The sequence below is a fragment of the Pinus tabuliformis genome, chromosome 5_2 (genome assembly GCF_031772625.1).
Source record: "Pinus tabuliformis cultivar Carrire ecotype Pingquan chromosome 5_2, CPIR1, whole genome shotgun sequence".
NCBI classification, from domain to species: Eukaryota; Viridiplantae; Streptophyta; class Pinopsida; order Pinales; family Pinaceae; genus Pinus; species Pinus tabuliformis.
Genome location: NC_142306.1, coordinates 727,188,262 through 727,197,274, shown reverse-complemented (window position 1 = coordinate 727,197,274; position 9,013 = coordinate 727,188,262). Strand labels below are relative to the sequence as shown.

Sequence of the window (9,013 nt, the reverse complement as noted above, 5' to 3'; positions counted from 1 at the left end):
TCTCTCTCTCTCTCTCTCTCTCTCTCTGCTCCTCTTTCTTCCTTCCCTCATATTTTCTTTTCCTTTCATCATAGTGTGTACACTTTTTCTGTGGGCCCACTTATCCTGGACAACCACCCACCATTTTTTTTGCAAATGGGGAAAGGGTCCCACATCCTCTATCACTCATCTACCTATCCCCTCTTCATAGGCTAAGGTGACAAGCAAGGCCAATTCCACATCCTTTCCCTCTTGGCACATAACTTGCCCTTGTACTTTATCAAATGATGGATATTGAGTGAAAATTGATGGTTGTGAAGCATCACAAGGGATTAAGTTACAAGGAGGTTTTGGTCCTCCAAGTCCCAATACCACTTACCAAGATGAGTGGTTTTAATCATGATACACAATTTCTAAAAAAAAATTAACAATTTGAATAATTTTTTTATCTAAAATTTCTACGATTCATAATGTAATTCAAAAAATAAACTTAATAAATACACACTATGAGCTTGAAACTATGATGTCAGTGAGTTGAATAAGGCATCCCTTACTAATAGAGGGGAAAAAGAATTATGTGGATCACCTTGTAAAAACAAAAAAATTGTAATATAATTTGAAAAACTATTCATAATGTTGTCATGAAATAAAAAACATAAAGCATACATTACATAGATTAGAATAATTAGTGGTTCATTTCATAGAAAATAATAATGGAAAACAAAAAAAAAACCATATTTGTTATGTAGCAACTTAGGTTGAGCAAGGAGAAATTAATTGTCTAAGACTTCAATTGTTGGCAACGATGTCAGCCAAATCAACAACCCTTTGTGAATAACCCCATTCATTTTCATACCAAGCAACCACTTTCACCATATCATCTCCCATGACCATTGTGAGTGATGAATCCATAGTTGAGGAGACATCTGAACACCTGAAATCTATTGACACTAGATGCTCATCACACACTACAAGCATGCCATTAAGCTCTTTATCTGCACTTTCTCGAAATGCTGCATTCACTTCCTCTGCAAATGTCTTCTTCTCCACCTGAACAACCAAGTCAACAACTGATACATTGGGTGTTGGCACTCTCAAATAAATTCCATTTAGTTTCCCTTTCAAACTTGGGAGACCTAGTGCCACTGCCTTTGCTGCTCCTGTTGATGTTGGGACAATGTTCAAGGCTGCAACTCTGTCACGTCTAAGATCTCTATGAATAGCATTGATAAGTCTCTGATCACCAGTATATGAATGAGTTGTTGTCATGGTGCCCTTGATGATTCCTGCACTAAACAAATTTAGGCGTACATTGGCAACCATATTGAATAGGAATAAAGCAATGTCCCGAAATAGGAACTAAACAATGCCATTTTAAATCCAAATAAACTATGGTGATAGATAGTAGAAAATGATATGTTAGATTTCAACATGAAATAGGGGAAACAATGAATATATTGTTCATTCTATTTAACCAAATGACACTCAACGAATTTCTAGTCCATAACTTTAACGAAAGGAGCCACACAATTAGTAGTGTAGGAGGCATTGCTAATAATTTCTTCTGCAGGATTATATTTTTCATCGTTCACACCACAAACATATGTAGGAATACCTCCCTTTCCAGGAGCTAGGATCAAAACCTTATTTTCCCCAGCCTGGAGATGCTTACAAGCACCTTCCCTGTCAACAGACACAATAGTTCCTTCTATGGCTAAATCAATCCCATAGTCCCTACAAACACAATATGAAGAATTTCGTCATGAGATGAGAAGCATCAATTATCTATATATAATAATCCTAGAAGGTTACCCAATATTATATAGATTTAACAATTTTTTTTGGTAGCGGCTTGTTGCCTCTACTAGTAGTCTATTTTTTATAGGTTTTGGAGTTGTTATTGGCATACTTTTCAGTGGAATTTGTTTAGAATTAAAAAGGAATTTGTTGAAATTGTATGTTTGAATTGCGATATTTCTAGAATTCGAGTGTTCTATAGGTTTTTCAAGTGTCGAATCCATGTATGCAAGCCAAAACACATTTTAAATAACAAAAGATCACAATGTTACAAAAAGTTGTTTGAAAAAAAACTACAAAACTTGAAATAGTTAAACATTACCCTTAAAATATGCTAATCAGCAAATTTGCAATGCACGGGCTTAGCAAATTTGCAATGCACATGCTTGTATTCTGTTAAATCGGGTCTTTCATTCTTTATTCGGATTTCTTTTGGTCGTCAAGCCAAGTTCACCTAAGCAACCAAAATACTATACATAGAAAATAAAGAATTGACCATGTTGATTAAAGTTAGTGCATTTGAGTAATCTAATTGAGACCCAAGGGAGTCTGTTAAGTGTTGAACATGTCAATTTCACAATGCTCTAATTATTGATTTTTGAATGAACCGATAATTATCCCAAAGAATTTCAATATCTGCTAAACCCAACTGTAAACATTAGGAATCTGATCCAATACTTAAGTGTAAGAAGATCTGTAGCATTAACCTATAATCCTATACAAATGATTAGTTTCATGTACTTACTTCCATGGCAGATTTACAAGGTTCCAATCTGATACAACTTTGATGACCTTTCCATCTATAGAAATGCCATCATTTCCTGCTACCTGCACATCTGTGTCAAAGGTTCGAAGAATAGAATCATATTTGAGCAAATGCGAGGCCTGTTTAACACCTCCGGTGTCATTAATGACAACCACATCCAAAGGGGAGTCCTTTCGACCATGCCAACATCGCAGAAAATTGTGACCAATCCTTCCAAACGCATTGATTGCAATTTTTATCTTTGGCTCCACTACGCCCCTTTTTTTCCAAATGATCCTACTTGGAATAAAAGAAAAAGGGCAAGAGGACCAAAAACTAGATCAGTTTGTTGTTTACCATGAAAATCCGATACACACATTTAATGTGATGAAACAAAAGTTTCAAATTGAGATCCATATACAGCAAGGACAATCATTAAACAAGTAATATCTGCTTGCAATACTATAACAAGCTCATAGTGTCTAACCCATACATGGATTAGAGCATCAACCATATAAATACGTTAAATCAGCATACACCAATAGAACGATCAAAAGCCTTAATATATGTTTGGTCAAATTTGTGACAGTAATTTGCTGGAATTACAAGTTTGATTTGTAAACTCAGCACAAATTGAGTGCCCTTGGGTTTTTCAGGGCACTAAATCCATTCTTATATTAAAAATGGATCTTAAATAACAAAAAAACCACCTTCTGACCAAAAATTGTTTTTCCAAATTGTCACCAAAAACTCCAAAACATATAGTAATTAGTCTAGACAATCCGTATTTCTACAAATAAGAGTATCATGAATAATTCTCAGTACAAAGTGTACCAACATAAGAGAGGCTGACAATCATATTGTTAATAAACCTAGTGAAATCTAAACCTCAATACAATGATCATTATACAATTTAACAGTTAACCTTCATGCACAAAACTCTGATGAAAAATGCAACAAACACACAACAAAATGAACTTCTATTAGGCCCCTATGACAATTCAAAGTGCAAACCGACCTCCATATAAACCAAAGCAACTACTACCAATAATTTTTTTAAGTGACACAATGACATGCAATCATTAGTACCATAGCAGAATGTGTTGATTTTTGTGTAGCATCGGGAGGTATTCTTGCATGCCAAGAGGCCTCCTAAGCCGGCCTAGAAGATTTATGAAAGTAAAAATAAAATTTCAATTTTTTATTAGGCTTCATGTAGGCTCAAAAAAGACAAGTTGGCCCAGCTCATGATGGAATGTTTCCATAGGGGTAAATGCACCCATTCGACTTATATATATATATATATATATATATATATATATATATATATATATATATATATATATATACATGATGTGAAATTTCATTTGATCACTCATCATCATCATCTCTCTTCTATAATAATCACACGTGGGAGTAGATAAGGTTGAATTTGAATGAAGTTTTGACTTGGATTATTGGCCCAAATTTCTAGAGAATTTGGAATTGTAAACCTTGTTGAAGAATAATTTCTCCTTAGAAGAAGTGTTGTTGGGTTTTCTCTCAAGTTTAGGTTTCCCATGGAAAGCTTATTGTCTCTATCATTGTAATGTCCCCATAAAAGCTATAAATATTTTATTTACCACTGTAAGAAAAAAAACTGGACAATATTGTTATTTTCTATTTAGATTAATATTGTTAATTCTGAATTTAGGAAATGATTGAGTAAATAGTTGGAAATAGGTAGTCTCCGATAAATAAAGAAACCCTACCTGCCTCCCCTAACTGGAAACACCCCAAGGAAAAGGGGGTGGGGGGAGGAAAAACTGTGTTGATAGATCAGATGGTAAGGGGGAAAAAGAGGATGCTAAGTTTGGTGAGGACCAGATAGCATTGGCATGAAGTGTGGAACTTGCGGAAGGTTGTGGTCTCACAAGCAGGCTTAGGGGGAGATTTTGTCGCGAAGACGAATCTCATGGATAGGAGGAAGACAAGCAGAGAATAAAAGGTGGCATTGCTCTGAGACTCGATTGCACAGGAAATACAGGTAACCATAATTTACGACAAATTCATTTTACAAGAACTGTTGTGTTTGTTTAAACTGGAAATGTTGTAGAGGGAGCGGGCTCCCACTCTATAAATTGACTGGTATAGATTTGTTAGTAGGTTTTAAGTGGTTGTTAATTTTTGCAATGGATACCTATGCAGAAAGGAATTATCATTAAAACCTGATAAAGTTATATGTACAACATAAATAACCTTATTCTTGAAAACCAAACCACAGTAGAGGAGAACTAACCAGCCTGAACGGGCTAGTTGTGTCCAGATGACACCAATTGAAATATCAATGTCTGTGCAGGCAGATAAACATTGATAATAGAGTGAGTGCGGTGGTAAGTTCCATGCTAATAGAAAACCCTAAGAAATTTCTGAGCATAATGGTTACACATATAAAAATAACTTAAGAGTTCCATGGGATATAGAGAAAGTATAAATTAATTTAAGAGAATTCTATGTGAAAGTGAACTCATTAATGTAACCTGAGCATTTTAAAGGAAACCTGAATATAATCTAAGTGACTGAGAACTTTCTTTTTAACTTAAGAATAACCTGTGTAAATGAGTGTTTTTAACTTAGGAATCCATGCAAATATGAGGCCCTTTGTGCACCCAGAACTAGCCACATAAAATTGGAGGAATTTATCTAAGTATTTAGTGATGGAAGCAAACAATCGGGATGTTCGAATCAGAGAAAGAAAAGAAATACAGGATAATGAAATTCTGTGTACCGTAATGGGGCCTATCTTTGTAACTAAAAAGTAAGTGGTATTGCAAATATAGGCCACCAAACTGGTTATAAAACCACATGGAAAATAACCCCTTAAATAGAGAAGCAGAACCCTAATTAAAAACCGAAACATACGACAATACTGCACTCGTGCCTAGATTCCAGAGGTTCCAGAATCATGGTCATCACGGGAAAAACCTGTTGGTTTATTCATTTTTGCTAAGTGAAAATAGAACTACTCATTCAAACCCAAAATTTAAGCTCAGAATAGCCACAACGAAAATTGTTATGCATATATTAAATAAACATTCAACGAACAGAACAATCTTTTCGATGAAGAATAGTATAAACATCTGGAAATAAGTATTGATACCAAACAAGAATAGCCTCTACGCATAGAAAGAAATTTTCCATGAATGTTGTTCAGACAAAAGGAAATAATTGTACCATAAGCATAAATGAAGAAGACATATAGTTATATTTACCATGAGGAAAGACAAATGTGCAGTCATATTACAACATCGTAAGCCGCAACGTTTCCGGCACAATAACAACTTTAGAGACTCCTATTCTTACAAAAGAACGGGTCATAATCTAAGTTACTAACACAGATCGAGGCCTTTGTGCGCCCTGGACTTTCTGAGAATTAATGATTATAGCTTCATAAAAAAACAAAAAGAAACCCTCCACCGGGCAACGAGAAACTGGTGAGAAACCCAACAAGGGGAATCCAAAACAGTTCCAGGTCTGAGGCCGAAAATCCTTTCCGGTATGATGAAAACAAAAAAAAGATGCAGCTTAAACAGGAGAACCCTTTTCTTCATAGACAAGACTATCAGAGATACCAAAGACTTACCCGAGAAATTTTCTAGTGCCATGCCAGGTAAGGTGGCTGTCTCACCTTCAAATCCACTACTGTTCCACGGATTCACCACCACACAACCTGCAAAAAGGATTTCGAGTATTATGCATTAAAATTAAAGACAAAAAACAAATTTAAAAAAAGAAACGATGCAGGAAAGTTAGAGGATAACCATAATTCACCTGGTAATGGGTAGAGTTTCACAAACCTGAAACCTCTCGTCCGCCTCTACAACATGTAGTAAGCACCATGCTCCCGGTCTTCAAAACAAGAAACTCACAAGCGGAGCAGGGAATCCGAAAAGAGCGCCAAGGAAAAAGGTAACAAATGAACCACATAAACCTACAAGCAATACTGAAAAGCCACCTGAAACACCTCCATCCGTGCGATGGCAGACCCTTGACTACCACCGTCGATGCGACGGAGAATCCAGAGGAAACTTGACACATCTGTAATGTCAATTAAACCGACATCGCAGAGGGATTAATTACCAGAGGACTCGTTGGGCGGGTAAGCTTGATGTTTGAGCTAAGATGTCTCATTTTGGCAAGAATGAAAATTTATTAAGACTGTAGAGGACTGGCCGAGTTCATAAATGCCAAACCGATCAGTACAACTGTAAATCTAGATCCATATTATATAAAATATTATCATGTAATAATTGGTATTCGGGTAAAGTTAAAAATTATATGTTATCATGAATCGGATAATGGTATGTTTAGCCTTTTAACTATTATTTATTTTTATTGTCCTTCTTTAATGTTTTATAAATGCAAGTATGACATGTCGTGTCAGAGCCAAGGTTACAAAACTGTGACCTCTGGAAAATGAACCATAAATTAGTTACTATTTTCTTTTGGAATTTTAACTGTGGTTGATTTATTAATTTGCTAAGTACAGAGGAACAAGACAACAACAGTCTATAGGAGGAACAGACGGGGTGCCACACACAAATATGGCTGGCCTAGGGCCTACAACATTTCCGAAAAATAACCCTAAAATATGGGTGTAGTTGGGAGAGGAAGCTTGCAATAGGAATCTTGCAATACTGGAAACAATTCAGGAATTAAAGAGTGAGATGGATCGCCTATGGGAGGACAATGCAAGGCTAACCCTGGAGCAAGAAAAAATTATGAAAAGCCTGTATGACAAGTAGAATCAACGCCAGACCATTCCCAGCCCTAAGCAGGAATGAATGTTTGAAGAACAAGATTATCATGCAGAGCATGAAGGAACAGGTAGTGGGGAAGAGAATCGAGAGGAGAAGTCAGATAATGCCTCTCGGCACCCAACATAAAAAAGACAACGGATAGAATTGCAAGGGGAGTTCTGGAAGATAAAATTGCCACACTTCGATGGATAGTTGGAAGAAGCCGCAGAAGCCTGGCTAATTAACATGAACAAATATTTTCAATTATATGAGTACAATCATAATCTAAAAGCTCGATTAGCTATCTTCCAACTGCAAGGGAAGGCCACTTTGTGGTGGGAGGAAGTCAAGATTGTACGAGGGGTGAGTGAGAAAAGTATCACTTGGGAGAAGTTCTAGAAATATTTCAAGGAGAGATATCCGACAAAATGATTTTATGATGAGAAAGCGAAGGAATTTCATGACCTGCGGCTTGGATAGAAAACCATGGATGAGTTTATCACCCGATTTACCTCTTTGCTACGATATGTACCCTGTTAGAAAATTATATATTACGGAGTAATGGAACACCTAAAATATTGCAGAAATATAAACACAGAAAACGCATAAAATAAGAGAGACATAAATATACGTGGTTCACCTAGTTTGGGCTACGTCCACAGAGAAACAGCCAGTCCTTATTTTATTATATTATCCAGCAAACTAAAGAGATACAACCTATAGCAGATCTGTTGTAACACCCTCTTCGCTCTCAATCTCCTCTCTCTTCCTCACTCAAAATATAGATATACATAGACGTAATACAATTCCTTCATACATAGTGAGGGGTTGCCTTATAGGGTAAAAAAACCCTAAATTAAACATAACTTCTACTGTCAGACTGAATCCACCTAATGAACGGCCCAGATTGACTAGAAATTACTACACTTTTACAAGGCAATTTTACATCTATTTTAAGGTTCGGGGGCGCTGCCCTTGAACCCCCACTGGGGGACCATTGGCCCCTGAACCCCCCAGCCGGGGGGGATTAGCCCCCCCCCAGACCCCCGCGAGGGGGACAAGTCCCCCCTGCGTGGAGGGGTGTATAGTCTTCCTGGGGTATACATCCGGCTGAAACTTTTGAATACAGAAGATAATCAGGCTCCACACCCAACAATCTCCCACTTGGAGATTGATTATAGCAACTCCATCGCTACTTCATTTGCTAGACAATGACTCCACTTTACACCTGTCTATTTCTCATCTTCTTCATCACACTTGAAGACCAATTTGTTGGAAATAATACTAAGAGGGGGGGTGAATTAGTATTATCAAGTCAATTATTCTCTTTTTCAAATCTAGATCATATACGCTACTTCAGTTAGTAAAAACTGCGCATATACGCAACTACAGATAAATAAACCCGCGTATATAAAGCAGACTTATAATTTAATTTATATTACAAATGTTGATCATTAATCTATGTATCATAATCAAATAGACAGTACCAAAAACAATGAAACAGAGCAGAAGACAATCACACACAAGAACACAAGATATAAGGAAGAAACCCAATGTGGGTGAAAACCCCACGCTGCAATTTGTCTCTATCTTCTTTTAATTAGAAACTTCTTTTTACAATGTTTCTGTACTGGTGCAGTCTTTACCAGTACACAGGCTGCTACCTGCAGAGAGCTACAACACTCTCTCATTCTCCAGCTTTTCCTGGAAGGGA

General features: G+C 36.6%; 1 pseudogene; it reads right to left on the bottom strand.

Annotated features, from left to right (window-relative positions):
- Positions 1-768: 768 nt before the first annotated feature.
- The window catches only part of LOC149161268 (glyceraldehyde-3-phosphate dehydrogenase A, chloroplastic-like), a 48,115-nt pseudogene continuing 39,870 nt past the window's right edge, over positions 769-9,013 (bottom strand).